The 18,945-nt window shown below is 40.0% G+C and overlaps 1 protein-coding gene and 1 long non-coding RNA gene across 8 annotated transcripts in view; both read right to left on the bottom strand.

Annotated features, from left to right (window-relative positions):
* The window catches only part of ATP8A1 (ATPase phospholipid transporting 8A1), a 239,196-nt gene that overhangs the window by 56,869 nt on the left and 163,382 nt on the right, over positions 1 to 18,945 (bottom strand). The gene's annotated exons all lie outside the window — the stretch shown is intronic.
* On the bottom strand, positions 10,354 to 18,395 carry LOC147582021 (uncharacterized). Its single transcript, XR_015250489.1, has 2 exons — positions 17,665 to 18,395; positions 10,354 to 17,422 (listed from the first exon to the last, which is right to left on the bottom strand). It is a non-coding gene; the product is annotated as an uncharacterized LOC147582021 (long non-coding RNA).

The following is an 18,945-nucleotide window of genomic DNA, read 5'->3' as shown; positions in this document are numbered from 1 at the left end:
ATGCAGGGCTTGAACTCACAAACTGTGAAATCATGACCTCAGCTGAAATCAAGAGTCAAACGCTGACCGAACTACCCAGGCACCACAAGCAACCGTTTATACAGACAGGGGTCGGGAACAGAATACACCAGCATCTATACTAAAATCATATTTGGTGTTAACTTTGGATCAATTTATCACAGATTTTTAAAAGCCATTTAAGGGGCTGCCTGGCTGACTCAGCTGATGGAGCGTGAGACTCTTGATCTCACGGTTGTGAGTTCGAGTCCCACGTTGGGTGTAGAGATTACTTAAAAATAAGAGCCACTTAAGAAATAAACCCCATGGCAATGACAGAAGGGTCCAAAGACAGAATGCCTCAGCGTAATTCCTATATCATCCACAATTATTGGCAATTAAAAACAAAGAGGAAAACTAAATAGTGAACTGAGTCCAAAAAGCATGAAGACAGTAATTAAGTATGAAGAAACAACTAACACACACAATGTTAGTGATCAGAGTTAAATTCTTTATCAAGGTGAAGTGGAGTAGGTATCTGATACCTATCTGCTGGAACATCTGGAAAATCATTTATTATTCTATTTAAAAATGAAGACCCTACTCTGAAAGATGCTACCTTATAATTTTCCTGATTATTATAAATTTCCTTAGGAACAATTCCCAGCAGTGGATACTCTGCACAGATATGTACCTTCAGGTGGCCCTACTGCCTTTGTGAAAAGTTTTCCATCAGAGCAGCCCCAGATTTTATTTAAAGTTTGAGAATCATTATATTAGGCTGTGAGTTACTTGCAGAGTGAACCAGCCTCCTCATCTTTGATCCAAAATAGGTACTCAATAAACGGCTGCTACATGAAAGAATTCTTTTTAGTTCTTTCTTTGGATTTCCTTTCACAGTCTGGCAATAGCACAAAATGGCCCAACTGTGAACACTGCAAGGGAATGGGTGAGTACCAGCCATTATGGGCTTTTTCATGGTTAGCCCCCATTTTTCTTTGAGGTAATTTTCCGTTCATTTTCACATTTCATTTAATTTTTCTTAACAGACTAATATAAACTGGTAAGCCCACTGGCTGTAGGCCAATGGTTTAAACGTGGACTACAGCTAACATGTAGTAAATGTCAAAAAAGCATGCTCACCAAGAAATGATCTAAATAGCAAATGGGAAATGGACATGAAAAGAGAGAATCATTTGAAAACATTCATCAAATTGCCTTTGTAAGTTAACAGGATCACAATGTAAATAACTGTGAAGTCACGCCATGGGATCGATGGAATTAGAAAACAGTGGTATCTGTTTTCATCGGCTGAATGTGTCATAAAAGAGAAATCTCTGCATGGGGAGGTAAGACCAGAGATTGGAAGTAGCATCAATTTTGTTTTCTTTCTTCATGGCTATCACAACCAACCACTATTTCTTCTGCCTGCCACTATAATTTTCAATGTCCCCAAATTAAAATTGGCTGAGGATTTTCACCAACTTCGTGACCGTGGTTACCTCAGGTGTTAAAAATGGAGTATTAATCCCCTTGGCAAGAACAATGCCTGTGTGTGTGTGTGTGTGTGTGTGTGTGTGTTCTAAAAGATGATGATATAGCGAGAGGCGTCCCCATAGTTACACTGTACCTCTTACTAGTGTGTGTGTGTGTGTGTGTGTGTGTGTGTGTGTGTGTGTGTGTGTGTGTGTGTGTTTTAAAAGATGATGATATAGCGAGAGGCGTCCCCAAAGTTACACTGTAACTCTTACTAGCAGCGGCATCTGCTTCCTTTACAAGCTAACAGCAGACAAGGGCTTGGAAGAAGATTCAACAAACGGCAGAAGCCTTCATATCTGATGTGTCTGACATAGCCGTTGCTAAGTGGGGATTCATAAAAAATAAAATATGCACACATAAAATATTTAACTCATGAACCCACAAGCTTGTGATGTAGAGCAAAGAGCCTTACTTTGCAGAGGGGTCTACTGTTTGAAATTCTGCCTATTTTTGTTGCACAAACCTCACTCATGAGGCACACTCCACGGCCGGTTTCATTCAAGTGGAGACCAGAACGTAATGACGCCTCCACCCCAGCTCACTGTTCTGTTCCCCACTCTAAAGTATACAGCAAATGGTTTAGCAACTCTGAAAGTCTCTCTAGAGTATTATACCGGGCTTTCCTAGCAACAATTTTGACTGATTCCTAGTAAGCACCACGTCATCTCATGAAAACAAAAGTGCAGATGTGTCCTGAGAAGCATCCTTTCAGGTCTGGCCTAGATGCACTGTGGGCATCTCTTAGGGAGACAAGGTGGTTCAAGGGGATTCAGGTTAGTCGAGCTGAAATCAGTTAAAAAGCTCTACTGTTTTTACAGCATCCACTAAAAAAATTTTTTTTTAATGTTTATTTATTTTTGAGAGACTGAGAGAGACAGAGCATAAGCAGGGAGGGGCAGAGAGAGACACACACAGAATCTGAAGCAGGCTCCAGGCTCCAAGCTGTCAGCACAGAGCCTGATGTGGGGCTTGAACTCATGGACAACGAGATCACGACCTGGGGTGAAGGTGGACGCTAACTTGACTGAGTCACCCAGGTGCCCCTACAGCATCCATTTTAAAAACTGTTCCTTGGTACAAGGCAGTTACAAGATAGCAAAACAAACTTAGATGACATTAAAAAGGAGTGTAGCATAAAGCTTTTTGATATAATTGCCAGTACTTCATAACTTGAGAGGACGTGGAAATCAGAATTGCTTGAAAGGGGCTTCCTTGATGAGTTAGAATATGACTTGGCTTTGACAAGGAGAGGAGAGCTTATTGTCAGGTAAAAAAAAAAAAAAACCAGCAAATAGCATATACTAAACTTCTTCACTGTTCGAAATCATTTAGAACATATTCCTTCTACCATTGTCCTTCTGTCTTATAAGAAGTCACTAACTGAAGTCACGCATTAGAATTTATTTATTTTCCTTGGCACAAAAACAGACACATAGACCAATGGAATAGAATAGAAACCCCAGAACTAGACCCACAAACGTATGGCCAACTCATCTTTGACAAAGCAGGAAAGAACATCCAATGGAAAAAAGACAGTCTCTTTAACAAATGGTGCTGGGAGAACTGGACAGCAACATGCAGAAGGTTGAAACTAGACCACTTTCTCACACCATTCACAAAAATAAACTCAAAATGGATAAAGGACCTGAATGTGAGACAGGAAACCATCCAAACCTTAGAGGAGAAAGCAGGAAAAGACCTCTCTGACCTCAGCCGTAGCAATCTCTTACTCGACACATCCCCAAAGGCAAGGGAATTAAAAGCAAAAGTGAATTACTGGGACCTTATGAAGATAAAAAGCTTCTGCACAGCAAAGGACACAACCAACAAAACTAAAAGGCAACCAACGGAATGGGAAAAGATATTTGCAAATGACATATCGGACAAAGGGCTAGTATCCAAAATCTATAAAGAGCTCACCAAACTCCACACCCGAAAAGCAAATAACCCAGTGAAGAAATGGGCAGAAAACATGAATAGACACTTCTCTAAAGAAGACATCCGGATGGCCAACAGGCACATGAAAAGATGTTCAGCGTCGCTCCTTATCAGGGAAATACAAATCAAAACCACACTCAGATATCACCTCACGCCAGTCAGAGTGGCCAAAATGAACAAATCAGGAGACTATAGATGCTGGAGAGGATGTGGAGAAATGGGAACCCTCTTGCACTGTTGGTGGGAATGCAAATTGGTGCAGCCGCTCTGGAAAGCAGTGTGGAGGTTCCTCAGAAAATTAAAAATAGACCTACCCTATGACCCAGCAATAGCACTGCTAGGAATTTACCCAAGGGATACAGGAGTACTGATGCATAGGGACACTTGTACCCCAATGTTTACAGCAGCACTCTCAACAATAGCCAAATTATGGAAAGAGCCTAAATGTCCATCAACTGATGAATGGATAAAGAAATTGTGGTTTATATACACAATGGAGTACTACGTGGCAATGAGAAAAAATGAAATATGGCCTTTTGTAGCAACGTGGATGGAACTGGAGAGTGTGATGCTAAGTGAAATAAGCCATACAGAGAAAGACAGATACCATATGGTTTCACTCTTATGTGGATCCTGAGAAACTTAACAGGAACCCATGGGGGAGGGGAAGGAAAAAAAAAAAAAAAGAGGTTAGAGTGGGAGAGAGCCAAAGCATAAGAGACTGTTGAGAACTGAGAACAAACTGAGGGTTGATGCGGGGTGGGAGGGAGGAGAGGGTGGGTGATGGGTATTGAGGAGGGCACCTTTTGGGATGAGCACTGGGTGTTATATGGAAACCAATTTGACAATAAATTTCATATATAAATAAAAACAAACAAACAAACAAACAAACAAAAAGAATTTATTTATTTTCTTGACTTTCATAAACATGCTTCTATATTTGTACAATTTCCAGAATAGTCTAGAACAATGTTACTACGTGCTAATTTTCCCAAATGTCTATCAAAAAACTAGAGATCCATGTTTGAGAGTAACTAAAAACTGAATTTTACAAACGCCAATAGTGACACAGTGTATAATTCAGAAATATTATAAAAGCACTGTTTTCTACTCTAGATTTTTTTAAAAACCACGCATGGGTCTGCGTTAAGACTTCAATTATACACAGTTCTCTTCTCCTCCATTGTTGCTCTTTTCTTCTTTGGGAGAAGCCAGAGCCTTTGTGGACAAAGACTAATCAAGTATGTGCTCTAAAGATACAGTTTTCTTCCTGTGGCTCCACAAACAGAAGGTGGTCTTTTGCAATACAAACTAGCAGCACACTGAGTGTAATAGCTTTTCAGATATTATTTTGGCTATAGTTTCTGCACATGCCGTTCAAGTATTTTTCTTATTTGCTATGTAGTAACTCTCATTGTCCAGTGGACATTAGATCAGTGTACTGACAATTTTTACCACTTAAGCTGCAGGTATATAGAGAGCACATCTTTAATGAGCCTCATTTTGCACTCTTTTAATGGGATTAGCTAAATGAACTGCCTTTTTGAATGGAATACGGATAAAGACAGAATATTTTAGGGGACTTTTTATAGGTAGCCAAAAGGAGTATAATAATTTATCTTACTGTATTATGTTTTTAGGTTACTAACCTAAAAAACATCTTATATATACACTAGAAATAATATTGATAATGTATCTGAAAAACATACTGAAAACTTAAAAGTTACTATAAAGTTGCTATTAGAAGGTGAATCCAGAGAAACGTTTTAAGAACAAGGAGGAAGAGAGTATTTCTTAATTTTCCTTAAGTGTTTTTATAGTGACCCTGTGCTTATAGAGCCCCTGTATTTACTAAGCTTGAGAACTGCTCCTGGTGACTATTTAGAGGTCAGGATCATTAGTAGGGGGTTCTGCTGTATTTTCCAACACTTCTGAAGATTTCTCCTTGTGACTATCAGTCTATTTATTCCCCATTGAGTCATATTCTGCTAATAAAAAAAAATATAAAAAGAGAAAAAAAAACCTAAGAGAAAAACTTTTGAGATCTTGACTCTGAACTAAAATTTGTTAGGCTCATTTGTAAAGTTTTGAATTGAAGAGGAATTAAAATTTGGCCAAAAAAAAAAAATCTGTTACATGTACCAAAATTACATAAATATTAGAACACTTCTAGAAACACATCGATTACTGGAATGAAAACAGCCACGTATATAGCATCTTCAAAACTATACTTAGCATATGGTACATAATGAAACATTCAACTACTTCTAGGTAAGAGAACTGTGTTATTCAAATGACTGATGAGTGAGTGCTTTCCTAGCCTCAAAAAGCAACATCTGTTGATATACTGTGCAGTCAGAGGCAACAAGGGGACCTTATAATACAGGGATTGAGTCTACAGAAATAAAATGCAGATAGCCTTTTCACAGGGCAAAAAGGGAAAGTAATTTTATTTATTTAAAAAAAAAATTTTTTTTCAACGTTTATTTATTTTTGGGACAGAGAGAGACAGAGCATGAACGGGGGAGGGGCAGAGAGAGAGGGAGACACAGAATCGAAACAGGCTCCAGGCTCTGAGCCATCAGCCCAGAGCCCGACGCGGGGCTCGAACTCACGGACCGCGAGATCGTGACCTGGCTGAAGTCGGACGCTTAACCTACTGCGCCACCCAGGCGCCCCAAGGGAAAGTAATTTTAAATAAGATGTCCTTCTGCAACGCATTTTAGATGCAAACATTTTTTCCCCCCATAATCATGGTTGTTATAGATGAACTACTCCTGTCTCCAGTTTCAATGGTTCTGATAATATTTTAAATAGGGACTGATTGTATTGATAGTGTATATTTGAATACGCATTTATGTGTGTGTGTTCACAGACACTCCAAACTACTAACTGGCAAATGTACCTTATAAATACCCCAAAAGGAAAAAAATTCCTGATAGAAATCTTTATTATAGTATCAACACCAGAGAATAGTTTGTCTACAATGCTACTGTTCATTTTCTTTCTTTCCTGCTTTCTTTCCTTTCTCTTTTTCCTCTTTTTCTCCCTCCCTCCCCCTTTCTTTTTCTTTCTTTCTTTCTTTCTTTCTTTCTTTCTTTCTTTCTTTCTTTCTTTCTTTCTTTCTTTCTTTCTTCTCTCTCTCTCTCTCTCTCTTTTTTCTCTTTCTCTCTCTCTCTCTCTCCCCCTCTCTGTCTCTTCCTTCCCCTTCCTTCCTTCTCTTCTCTTTTCTTTCATCATCTAGTATCTGGAACCCAGCTCTAGACTCAGCCCAGAGCAAATGTAAAATGCTAGTAGAACTGAATAAATGGCAATTTTGCAAAAACAAGAAATTCATCTCATTATACTAACACTACAACTCTCACTCATTTTTTTTTTAATTTTTTTTATTTACTGTTTGCTGTCAGGAGGCAAAGTCTGTTTAATCTGCTTTGTATCTAGAATGCAGAGGAAGTACATAAAGGATATTGCATTCTCCAGGCTTTCTCACATGGATAGGAAAAACAGATGGAAAATTATTAGGTGGAGAAGGAAACATACCACCTTTTCAAGGGAAAGTGGGTATAGTCCGAATGGCTTAGAGCCAGATGACAGGGGGCCTCTGCATGTCAGGATAAGAAAGTTTGAATATCACAGCTACTAGCTCTAAGCAACAGGAGGTGTCAATTAAAAAGATTTTGAGCCAAAAAAGAGCATGGTAGAAGCAGTGCATTAAAAATATTAATTTGGATTGCCCTCAAAATGTATCTTTTTTATATATGTAGATACCTACATCTCTCTCTACTTATGTATCTGAACTGAAAAGAAAATGAAAAGAAAGGACATATGGCTTGGGTGTGGGGTTTGAATGGAAGTGGGATCAGAGATGACCCTGAGGTTTCAAATGTGAGTGACTAAGAAAATGATGGCCTAAACATCAACAGAAAAGGCAGGAATATGTATAGAGGAAAGGTCTCAGGAAGTTATAGACACTTGGAAGTTTAGAGAGCATTGGGATATCCTAGTGGCATCATTAACTATACTGACTGAAAAGTCAGAACTAAGCTTGGAAAAAACCTCAGAGCTGGGGATGTGCATTCAGGCATCACTTGCTTATTAAGTATTTAAGTGATCCTTTGGTATGTGGTGAAATTTATATGGAAGAATATTAAGAGAAGGAGAAGAGCCTTCTTCTTAGGGCCATCCTTCTGCCCGTTATTAATTTAAGAACTTTCACTGACCTGACATACTGTACCAGGAGTTAAATATTATGAGCCTATACATAGGACAGTGGTCTATGAATTCTTGCTCCAAGGAGACAAAAAGTGCTAGAGACAGAAATCTCTCCTGCATGGGACAAGGTCCAGCTACCTCTTTCTGTCTAGGGAGCCTTGCCTATAGGAGTGGTGTGGTCCAACTGGGAAGCATGTCTACTCCAGAAGGCCAAGAGTGCTTCTCCTTCAGGTTCTGCTCTTTTGCGACCTTGCTCTCAGAGTGGTAAGAGCTATGGCCTCCATCCATCTCTTCCTGGTTGGAGCCTATATGAGCACTTGCTCTCTTCTCTTTTCTTGTGACTCTGAGTAGGTAAGGAAGGGTTGGAATTTCCTTAGGCTGTAAGAAAATCAGCTTGCCTTTCCTTTCTTCCTTCCCTCCCTCATTCTTAGGAATTCTGTCCTATGTGGATGGGTTTCACCAAAGAATTGTCTCTCATCTTATAAATATCTAGTAGAAGACGAAACAAGTGGTAGTGTTGGCTACTGCCCGAAATTGAAATAAAATCCTGAAGATGCCAGGAGCTAAAGAAGCTCGGTAAATTTGAGGGTCACAATCAGCAAAAATCGATGAGAAGCCTTTGGAGAAAGACGAAGTGCTGGATACCTGTCAGAAGGTAAATGAGTAGAGAGAAAGAGTGGTGTCCCAGGGCCATAAATACACAAACAGGCAGGGAAAGCTTTTCAGATGCACTGTTCATTCCCTGTGGTGTCCCCATGGAAGCCCAGGCTGACCAGCGTCAGGGAGGTGAGAGTGGGCTGCATGGAGCAAAGGGGTTCCTCTCTCACTGTAAACACTGTGGCTTAGGCTTAGAGCTTGTAGAAACTCAAACTCCCCCAAATAACGTGTTGAAAGACACCCCAATTCTTGGGAGTATCCACAATGCCCTAAAACTAAGACCCCAGGAAAATTCCCATCTCCTACCTTGGGACAGGAAAGTTGGAACCATTTGGTCAACCTCAGGGCATGGAGCCAGGCAGGGACAGGTGCCAATGATGTGGGTGTGTTAACAAGGCCTTCAGTGTTACCTTATGCAGGTAATCTCACCAAAACATGGCTGCCTCTAAGAAAAGCAACACTTGGGTAAAGGAATGAGGGGCAGGGGACAGGGATTCACTAAGCTCAGATGGAGCCCTGTCTCCAATTTTACCGCAAGTTAGGATGTAGCTTTCATCTTTCTCCCAAAGGACTTTGCTGCTGTTAGGGAAAATGGGGGAAAAAATCTCACAGGTAAAACAGGATATCATGAGCACAAAAGGAAAAAAAAGCCTTATAATGACTTATAAGGAAATAGAACTGGTATAAAAAGATACAAGAATTTTGAAAAAGTATGATTAAAAAAACAACAAAACCTTGGAAGAATTTGGGAAAATACTGAAAACATGAAACCAGAACAAACAGTTATAGCAGTTATAAGCAGAACAAGCAGTTATAGAGGCTCAGTTGGCTAAGTGTCCAACTTCAGCTCAGGTCATGATCTCATGGTCTGGGAGTTCGAACTCTGCATTGGGCTCTGTGCTGACAGCTTGGAGCCTGGAGCCTGCTTTAGATTCTCTCTCTCTCTCTCTCTCTCTCTCTCTCTCTCTCTCTCTCTCTCTCTGCTCCCCTGCTCTCTCAAAATCAATAAACATTAAAAAAAATAATAAGACAAAAGAAATGAGGCCGACATAGTAATAATTATAATAAATATAAATAGGTTAAATTCACTGACTGAGATTCTCAGGTTATATTAAAACAAAAAACAAATTCAGCAATATGGTGTCTAAAAGAGACACGCTTTATAATAACAGGTAATAATAACACTTATTTGCTCACTATGTTCTAACTTTACTTGTTTTAATTCATTCAATTCTCAGAAGAACCCTATAAGAGGTTACTATTATTGTCATTTTACAAATGAAGACACTGAGGCACAGAAAGATTATATAATTTAAGGAAAAAGAGCAAGTAAGTGATGAAGCCAGGAGTGAACCCTAAGCAATGTGGACTTAGAGACAGTATTCTTAACCACTATATTATACAGAAGGATTGAACATAATGGTTTAGAAGAAAAAAAAAAAAGACAAAGCATATATAAAACAAAGGAAAGCCAGGTTAGCATTATTAATATAACATAAAACAGAATTTAAGGCACAGAAAAGGCAATGATGGTCAGAGAGGAATCTTTTTTTTTTAAATGTTTATTTTTGAGAGACAGAGAGAGAGAGAGAAAGGGAGAGAGAGAGAGAGAGAGAGAGAGAAAATGTGAGTGGGGGAGGGGCAAAGAGAGAGGGAGACACAGAATCCAAAGCAGGTTCCAGGCTCTGAGCTGTCAGCACAGAGCCTGACGCGGGGCTCAAACCCATGAACTGTGAGATCATGACCAGAGCTGAAGTTGGACACTCAACGAACTGAGCCACCCAGGCGCCCCAGAAAGAAGCCTTACGTATGATTTCTCACCAGAAATATTCAATTAGGCCATAAAAAACCCCAGCCGACAGTTCAGTACCCCTATTCTTCTTCAGTGTGCTGCTTTTCTTTATAGCAACTATTACCAAGGATTTCATATAAATCTATCTGATATATAATAAATCAACTATGACCATTTATACACACAATCATACACAGTAATTATTACCTTTGAATATATATGTGTAATGATTTTATTGAACAACAGCTACAATGTGAAGGCAGGGATTTTCCTCTTGTTCACTGCTTTATTTATAGAACTTATACATAGCAAACATAGCGAGTGCTCAAAAAATATTTGCTGAATGAATGAATGAATGAATGAACTTCAAAAGCAGAAATCTAGAGAGGTAGGTAGTTATATTAAGAGATGCTAGGGGTGCCTGGATGGCTCAGTCAGTTAAGCGTCTGACTTTGGCTCAGGTCATGATCTCGCGGTTCGTGGGTTCGAGCCCCATGCTGGGCTTTGTGCTGACAGCTCAGAGCCTGGAGCCTGCTTCAGATTCTGTGTCTCCCTCTCTCTCTGCCCCTCCCCCACTCACACTCTGTCTCTCTTTATATTAAGAGATGATTAATCTCCCTAGTAATCAGAGAAGTGAAAACAACAAGGTGCTTTTCAACCATCAAATTGACAAAGTTATAAATTCAGGGACGCCCAGCGTTGATGTTAAGGTGCAGAAACAGCAACCTTCTCACATAAAGCTGGGAATGCACACTCTGAGTAGAGCTGCTTTGGAGCAATGCGGCAATTCTGATTGAAACAAAATATAGATATAGCCACAGCCACACACTTCCATTCTTAAGTATATATTAAAAAAACACTTGGCATGGTTATGTAGAGAGGATATTCCCTTCAGCACTTTCCAGGGTAGCAAAGGTTTAGAGGCAACTTATATGGCCATTGCTATGAGCATAAATAAAATGATGTATATTATTATGATGCATTAGATAACAATGAGCAGTGGTGAGAAGAAATAAACTTGCTTTCCATCTGGTAACATGGATAGTCTCCCAACTGTAGAAAAATTAAAGAGGCAACAAATTTGTGCTGGAGTAATATAAATATAGATCTCTCATTTCAACACACATATAACCATATTATGTATTTTTCACAGTGGCACACATATACAAATAAAGTGTGGCATTTGGAAGGGAACATATTAAATAGTTAAGAATGTTTTCCTAAGGTGGAGTGCAGAGGAAGTGGCATGTAGGGCAGAAGCTAAAATAATGCATAAAAATCAAACAAGAATTTGCTTCACTTTGGCTTTGGACCACTTCCAGCTTAAGGGGAAGGCTAGCTTGTGCCCCTTCCCGCCTGGTCCCGTGGCTGGAATTGTCCTTTTGCATCTTGCTGGCACATCCCCCTAGAACAGAGGGGAGGCATTTCGGTGACAGAGCAGGATCTGATATCTGTGGTCCTAGTTCCTCATCTATCTCCTACTGAGACACATAAATATCTATTGACACTTCATTCAAAAACAAATTGAATTCTGGGAATTCCACATTTTAACGGTTTTTCTTGAATCCCAGGACACAGAGAAATTTAATGGACCCTCTAGAGTGGCTGTATAGCTGTCACTATGGAAATAATGTCAGTCATTTTTGAGGAATCATGGAGAAAGGGAAACAGGCAGGTGGAGAGAGACTGGCAAATGTCTCAGTTTTCCAGAAAAGAAAGCTGGAAATTACAGCCTAGGGAGGTTGGAGTGAACCTCATGGATGTTCTGTCAGAATGTCTCCCGCTCATCATTCATTCACGAGCCACAGACACCATGCAGGGGTCAATAGACTATAACCCCAGGGCCAAATCTGGGCGGTAGCCTGCTTTTTACATAAAGACTTCTTGGATCACAGTCACCCCCTTCATTTATATTTTGTCCAGAGCTGCTTTCACGCTATTGTGGCAGAGTTGAGTAGCTGTGACATAGACTGTATAGCCCAGAAAGCCTAAAATACTATCTGGCCCTTTACAGAAAACGTTTGCCCACTTTTGCTCTATGAAATACTCCCTTCCTCTTGGAAAATACTATCTGGAACCACCTCCTCTTTCATGCCTTAACTTAAAAGCTTATTATATCCATTTTTCGTCTCTCCGTCTGCTTCCTTGGTAATATGCCTCTTGTTTTGCAAGATCATTTTCCTCTAGGATGTGCTCTTTTCCTTCTCTTTACTCCATGCCCTACAGCTGTTCAACACTCATGGCTTACATCCTACCTGGTCTTGACTCTTGAAGCCCTAGCCTGGCTCAAAATGCCAAGCCTCTAATTGCTCTAAATGGGGATGGCTCACATGGGTTTATTAGAAAGAAGGTGATCACTAGAAACCCTATGGGTTCAAGGAGAACCAGTTACACCAAAGTAACTCTGCTTTCCTTTCCCCCACAAAATCAGGTCAGTAGACAGATTGAAGAAATATTGTAGGTTCCATATACCATGTCCTTAACAAATCGGAAAATGAAGCCCTTTATTCTATCACCATAGAACTGAAAGAGAACTGTACATAATCTATTAGGTGGATTTGTTTTTGAAGACACATTAGAGTGCTGACTATTGATTTATGTAAAGCTTTAGGGAGGCCTCAGTGGAAAGCTGCAGAGTCTGTACTTAAAATTGCTGAACAGAAAAGAATCATCAAGAATTTGAATGTAGTTATGGAAGATACGTACACTTATTCCAAGTTAGCAAGATATAAAACAGAAAAAGACTGAAACGAGTAAGATAGCATTTAAGAAGCATGATCATGGAAATCAAGATAGCACTTACTCTTGGGAGGATAATAAAGCCACAGGGAGGGGAGCGTGCGGGGGCTTCTGAGGTGCTGGTTATGCTCGAGTACTTGATACAGGAGTGTACTTGCTTCATGAAAATTCACTAAGTTGCATGCTTATATTTTATATACTTTCCAGTACAAGTTAACTCTGTTTTACTGGAGTTATATGATCTGCAGTTCCAATCGGTGTCTGTGCATGTGTGCGTGTGCACGTGCGGCTGTTGGGTGATGGTGGTTTATCTAAACTGATCATATCTAAAACTATATAATGTTGAATTGTAGTGGAATTCTGAAGTGTTGAGATTTATTAATATTTTACTGTCAAATATGGACTTCCCTGGTGGGGAACTGTATAACATAAGTGGCTACCAGACAGTACCGTGGCCTTATTATTTAACATTACTCAGGAGAGGTAGAGTAGCAAATGAGACAGACAGGGCTGAACAGCTTATTATATGATGTTAAAGCAAAACATGGGCATTTTATGAAGTTATAAAACTTATTCAGCATGTCCTCTTTTAGCCATACATGTATGAAAGAAATATTCTCTCAGCATTTCCAACATTTATTCATATTTTCTTGGAAGCAAACACGGGGTTGACATTCATTAACAGTTTGTAAGTCTTCTCAAAGCCAAACATCTGCTTGGCATCCAATGGTGTTCACAAACTTTTTTCTTTAAAGGAATGTCTGTTGAGCATTTATTAGCTTCATTTGTGCTTTATGACTACCCTTTAAATGCAGAACATTTATTTAGGGAAATCCTTCAAGTTTAAGACAATCCCAAAAGATTCAAGAAGTAGATCTGTCTTGACCCTTTGCTTAATGCAGTCATGCTATGACACAGAGTATTCAAAGGGTCCCTTTAGACCTCTTCTAGGAGGACCGGTTGATCAGACCAGGGTGAAAGGTTTTGCCTGGAATGCCACTCCTGAGTGACGACTCTCACTGAAGTGTTTTTTTTTTTTTTTTTTTTTAATGCACTATGGGGAAAATGGCCCAAAAGGGGGTTAAACTTTGATTAGAGATGTTGCAAGTCGGGAAAAATGCTTACTTCAATTTAACTTCTGCTTTTCAGAAGACATAAGTACATAAATTATGTAGAAGAACGGTGATTACTAGACAGTCTAAAAGCTGGAGGCTCTAGGCCAATTTTCAACCAACTGTCACAGAACATAAGTTTCAAAATATGTTTAAGCTAAACTGACAACTACAGAAAAAATGTAAAATTCTTTGAAAGGCTGGGTTATGTGAACTGATGAGGATCTCAGAAACCACATGCTATTTAACACACAGCAATACTTCCCTGCAACATTCCCACCCTCTTCTGGAGGGAATATTGAAAGAGGTAGAACAGATGCTTCCACAAATTAAGCTGATCCAAGCGGTAGACAGACCCGTCCCAGCATAGAGTGGCCCACAGAAGAAGGGTTTGTCCAGAAAGTGAAAGGGCCAGGAGAGGTCCTCTGGCCCAGCGGCTTTCAAGCTGGAAGGAAATAACTGAGGAAGGCGTGTATGTGCACGGCTCTCCCATGGCTCTATGTCAGAGAAGCTCTACTCTCTGCTGCTTAGACCTCCAGGCTCTGTGTAGGATTTGAATCATTGCTATGTGCCAAGCTCTTCTTTTTACAGGTCACAAAACCAAAGCCAGAGAAATTCCACTAGGCAGCCAAAGTGCCAGAGAGGTAAAATTAGAACAAGAATTTTATGAATCCTCAGATAAAATGCCATTATATGTACCAATTATGCAAGCTCTAAGAACTTAGGGCATAAAATGTTGGTAACTGAGATGAGGAATTATTTATCTGGTACAGTAACGCTGCAGAATAGGTCTTGATTTTCGCTGGGCACAGAAATCTCCACAAGTCTTGGAGCAAGCCTTTCCCTCTCCTACCTGTGTAAGAGTTTTAGGGAGTCTGTGAAGCCCCTAAAATGGTGAATTCAATTTTACATATTTGTGTATATGTGTATTTTGTGGGAGTGGTGGGGGGGGTGGGGGGCGAGGGGTGTTGAAAACGATGCAGAGTTTTCACGTTCTTCAAACATCTGATCCCACCAAATGATGGAATTGGTGCATTTGAGCAAGGGAAAAGAAGGAAAGAAGGACCACAAGGAGTTTATGTTTATAACCAGGAAAACTGATCAGAAACTCCTCTAACGTTAGATGCATATTTCCTATTAAACTATTCAGGTTATACAGGTGAGTGTACACAGAGGTAAAAAAAAAAAAAAAACAAAAAACCTGCATGGTATCTATAAAAATACAGGACATGTTGGGCAGATAAAAACAGATTTCATTTTACTTCTTGGGTTTTACATACTTAAAAAAATTACTTGAAGTATAACATGAAACCTTCCCTTTGTAAACCAAAACCAGGACTCCAAAGCCCTGAATAATTTTGGAACGAGGGGATTATTTCTGTCTCTGAATAGTCCCTTCAGAAAATGGCAGTGAGTGAGAGATATAATGACTACTGACTGAGAACAACTGTTTCTTTCAATTCAACTATAGGCTTTTCAGGAAAAACGCTCATCTTTATAACTGTGTCAATTAGGCAAACACTGAAAACTGCCTTCTGCCCTCTCTGCTGATAATGTCAGGGAAGAAAGTGGCTGATGTAATCCTGAAGATGGAACTAATATTGAGAGCCTCATTATCCATTACGGGAAGGCTTTCCTCTCCACTTCCACTCTAGCTGTGGCCCAGAGCAGACTCTGGATGATTTTCACGTGAGGACTGACCAAAAAAAAAAAAAAAAAAAAAGGAATATCAGAAAATAGTTGGGTGGGGAGAAACCCATAAAGACAGAATGAACACAAGCAAATTTGTGAAACAGTAATGTATTTTGAAATAATATTCAGTATCTGTCTGGAGTGTATGTTCTAATAGCAGAAAATAGAGAATTTCCTGAGGCTGGGAGATTGTCATCTTCTGGGAACCTGGAGTGCCACTTGCATTTAATGGTAAAGAAAGATCTACAGAATTGCCCACCTATTCCTCACAAGTGACAAAAGTGTATCATGGAAATTGTACTTCAAGGTTAGTAAGCTGAATGAGAGGAATACGGTCTGCGCCACTGGATAAAATGCCAGGAGGCACTAGGCAGCCAAGAAGGTGAAGAGACATAACTACAGCAGTGGCACTGATGAATTCTCAACACCAGACTGGAAGTTGAACCACAGTCCTTAGGGGAAAAGAGCGAGTATGAAGGCACTCAGAAGAAAAAGCTGAGGAAAGATATTTTACTTAAAAAAAAAAAAAAGCCCTAAAAACTCTAAAAAAAACCCAGTGTCTGCATAGGGACCTTCAGGTCCTCAAACATGCATAAAACAGGACGGAGGGAGGAAGGGGCCACACACATCTTTATAAGCTCAGTTTCAGAGCTGAGTTGCACGTGCATGGCAGAGTGTGATTCCCTCCCAGGGACCTGGGCCCAGAGGAGCCCTGAGATCCATGTGACTTGTGAGCCATCCAGAACAAGGATCTCGGGAGAGAATTTCACAAGCTCACAACATATTTTTTCTCCCTTGACTCCGCTTTCTAGTGTTTCTCTCCCTCTGCTATTGTTTAATTTTGTGGTTCAACTTTTGGAAGAATGGTGGGAGGTACTGTGTTAAGCAATGCTCTAAGAATGAGATCAGCTGCAGGGACTGCATTATGAGAACTGGCCTCCCACAGCTTTCAAAGCAACTGTGATTCTACTTAAAAGGGAAAAAAAAGGATACATGAAGGAGAGCAGGCAGGAAGTCTTATTCATCCTTGTAGGTGCGGCCCATCTGCTCAGCACACAGTAGGGCCAGACCAAGAGAACCGATCACTGAATCTAAAGAGCTCTGTATTCCGTTTTGTTTTCAAGCAGGAGCCAACAGGCATATCACTTAATGTGCTTTTGAGCAATCTTTTGTTGATCCTTGGGATCCCATTAGTGAAAGTGACTAACAACTAGATCTGGCACACAATTATCCTGATCGAACGGTGTCAGAGTTGAACACTACTAAGACTTGGTCAAGAGATTAGCAAGGAATCAAGAAAGGTCACTGGAAAAAGCAGATTTTTAAAAAGGATGGTGATAGCAAAGTGCAAATGAGACCATCAAGATAAATTAATCTCTAATTCTTTCTTCGTGATTAACCAGAAAGCCTGAATATTACTAATATTAAGTATGTACAACATGCTATCCAAGAGCTGTTTTACAGCAACATTTATCAATACATACCACAGTGAAGAAAAATAAATGACTAAAGTAATACGATTCCTGGAATAAGCACTTTTAATTCTCTGAGTATAATTTCATAGGTTGAAAATGATGCTTTATAAAAGGTATTTATTAAGTTAGGTTTAAATATGTTTCACAAAATAGGTTCCAGCTGAAATTTCGGAAATATCTACAAGGCATGGCTTATAAATGTGGAGGCAGATTATAGGCAGGATATTTAAGAGAATAAGCCCAGACAAAAAAGGTTTAAAAAGCATAACCTTCTTTTTTTTTTTTTTTTAATTTTTTTTTAAACGTTTATTTATTTTTGAGACAGAGAGAGACAGAGCATGAACAGGGGAGGGTCAGAGAGAGGGAGACATAGAATCTGAAACAGGCTCCAGGCTCCGAGCTGTCAGCACAGAGCCCGACGCGGGGCTCGAACTCACGGACCGCGAGATCATGACCTGAGCCGAAGTCGGCCGCCGAACCGACTGAGCCACCCAGGCGCCCCTAGCATAACCTTCTTTTATCAGTAAATATATATTTTAAAGTAATAATAAAAGAAAATAGAAAACATTTAAAGATAATGTTAAAAGAACAAATTCTGAGAAATTCTTCAGAAGCCTTGCTAAGATTTCATCTCCCAGGAGGAGAAACACTGGAGACACTGCCACCTGGACCTGGTATGACCAGCTGGTAAGACTCAGTAGGTGGACGGCAAAGAGGAAAATCCCTGGGTTCCACGGTGAAGACACTGGGCATAGTCATGAATACATTAAATTAATTAATTAATTAATTTAAAAATATTTATTTGAGAGAGAGGGAGAGAGAACACGAGTGGGGGAGGATCAGAGAAAGAGAGAGGAAGAGAGACAGACTCCCAACCAGGCTCCATGCTATTGGTGCAGAGCCCGACTTGGGGCTTGCACTCGTGAACTATGAGAACATGACCTGAGCCGAAACCAAGAGTCGGATGCTTAACTGACTGAGCCACCCAGGTGCCCCTTATTTATTTATTTAAAAAAAAAATTATTTAATTATTTTTTATTTTAGAGAGAGGGAAAGGGTGAATGGGGGAGAGGGGCAGAAGGAGAGATAAATAGAATCTTAAGCAGGCTTCATGCTTAGCATGGAGCCCAACGTGGGGCTCCATCCCATGATTCTGGGATCATGACCTGAGCCAAAATCAACAGTTGGATACTTAACCAACTGAGCCACCCAGCTGTCCCATGAATATATATTTTTTCTTTCTTTCTTTTTCTTTCTTTCTTTCTTTCTTTCTTTCTTTCTTTCTTTCTTATTTAAAAATTTTTAAGGTTTATTTATTTTGAGAGAGAGAGAGAGCACAAGCAGGGTAGGAGCAGAGAAAGGAGGGAGGAGGGAGGAGGGAGGAGGGAGGAGGGAGGAGGGAGGAGGGAGAAGAGAGGTGAGAGGTGAGAGGTGAGAGGTGAGAGGAGAGAGGAGAGAGGAGAGAGAGAATCCCAAGCAGGTTCTGCGCTGTCAGCACAGAGCCTGATGCGGGGCTCAAACTCAAGAGCCAAAAGATCATGAACTGAGCCAAAGGCAGACACTTAGCCGACTGAGCCACCAGGTGCCCCATCAATACACTTTAAATTTTAGGATATAGGGGAACAATGAAGACAAAGATATGGGGAAGATTTTTTGACAAGAAGTTTGGGAAGGACTGGAGTGAACAGTTTACAAAAATGTAGTTCTATGGATTCAAGCCTTGATAACTCAAAACAGATTCTAATTTAGGAAATGGGCAATATCATAAATTACAGGAAAGAGGAATGTACAG

This window comes from Puma concolor, chromosome B1 (genome assembly GCF_028749965.1).
Source record: "Puma concolor isolate L17-30 chromosome B1, mPumCon1.1.hap2, whole genome shotgun sequence".
Lineage (NCBI taxonomy): Eukaryota > Metazoa > Chordata > Mammalia > Carnivora > Felidae > Puma > Puma concolor.
Note: the sequence above shows the minus strand (reverse complement) of the source record. Positions and strands in the feature narration are given on the sequence as shown.